Raw genomic sequence first — 1656 nt, forward strand, 5'->3', positions numbered from 1 at the left:
CTGTGAGCCACGGGGACTCAGCAATCTCGCACCCGCGAGACCAAGAATTGAGATAACAAAGGCATTGGGATTTATTTGCAAGTGGGTTATGGTTAATTCCAAATAAATGGAATATTTACTATAGCTCTCTAAATATCGAGAGGATATGTTTTAAAGAGAAATCACCATGTGAATATCCCTCGATTTAAATAGATCAACGATCTATGCAATTTATTTAGGTGAGTTTTAAAAAATTAAATGACATGATGGCATGATGCAATGCAAATGATGTAACAAACAAAACAAATCACACGATGAAACTCGAAGTAGCTGGAAGTCTTCTGGAGCGTCGGTCTCGGGGCGTTACACCCTCTCCCTCCTCCCGCGCGACGACTTCCGGCCAAAGGAGGAGCCGCCCACCAAGAGGATCAGGAGGTCCAAGAGGCTCGTCGGCATGGGGCAGCCCAAGGATAGCTTGTCGTCCGCAGGGTTACCTGGCGCAGAGTTGCTCAGGCGTCCTGCCAGGCTCTCGTCAGGTTGATGACGAGCTACTTCGGATGCATCACCGAAGAACAGGCCACCCGCTACATCCACTGGGCGGGCGCCGACCTCGCCCGCGCCGTCCTGCTCGTCGAGCATGATCTATACGCTGCGGAGCTCGTGCTCCCTGGCCCTGCCTCCGAGAGGACTCAGGCGGCGCTCAGGTGTGCGGCGATGCATGTGTGCCATTCCGCGCCTGACGTCCTTGTGCGGCTCCAAGTGTCACCTTTGTCACGTCAACGACTCCTCGCCGCCGCCCCCTTCCTAAAGCCGGGAGGGCCGAAGCCCACCGTTTATAATGTTAACACCAACATGGATCTGCTGCGGTACCAGGACGATGGCCCCCTCGACCTCCAGGTGAATTTGCTACCGGGCGGGAGGGGGGTAGTCGTCTACTACCGGAACCTCAAGCCCAGTGAAGGAACATTTGAGGTTTCCAAAAGCACGAGCTCCATGGACGGCTTCGACATGGTCACCATCAATGTCGAGCGGCATGGCGACCACTTCGTGTCCTTGCGGTCTCATGAAAACAAGAGATCCATGATATCAGCATGTCTGGCAAAGGCCGTGAAAACATCTCATAGGCATGGGTTATTGGACAAATGTGGCGGTGATGCCTGCGAGTACACCCAGTCTCTCACGACGAGGCTCCACGCCATGATCCACACCTTCTATCTCAAAGCCGTCACCATGCTACCCTCTGCAGGGCTTAGGCTCATCCGCGACATCATGTTCGCCAGCCCACTGCTATGGCCCCATGGACCCCATCTCCATCATCATCCTCAACTCCATTTGGTACAACATAGTGTGCCCGCTCCCACACGCAGACACTAAGATCCAGGTGTACGACATCCTCGACACCCTCTCCTTGCTTCGCGTGGAGGTCCGGTCCTTGGAAGGCCTCATCGCCACCGTTCGTGCAAACCCTGAGTCTGGATCATCCATGCAGTGGGTGATAGAGCACCTCTGCTGCAAACAATGTGACTTGTCCAAGGAGACGCACACACTACAACAGTTTGTTGCCGCAGCCGCAGCGGGTCGACATCCATGGCCCGCTGCACTAGGATCATTCCTCACGTCGTCCCTGACACCCGGCGTGTTGCTTGACCTACAAAACTTGCTGACCACTGGTACCAA

At 54.5% G+C, this 1656-nt stretch overlaps 1 pseudogene; it reads left to right on the forward strand.

Moving 5' to 3' along the window:
• The first annotated feature begins 467 nt into the window (after nt 1-467).
• On the forward strand, nt 468-1649 carry LOC119347238 (annotated as a pseudogene).
• The last annotated feature ends 7 nt before the right edge of the window (nt 1650-1656 follow it).

This window comes from Triticum dicoccoides, unplaced genomic scaffold (genome assembly GCF_002162155.2).
Source record: "Triticum dicoccoides isolate Atlit2015 ecotype Zavitan unplaced genomic scaffold, WEW_v2.0 scaffold61141, whole genome shotgun sequence".
In the NCBI taxonomy this organism is placed as follows: Eukaryota; Viridiplantae; Streptophyta; class Magnoliopsida; order Poales; family Poaceae; genus Triticum; species Triticum dicoccoides.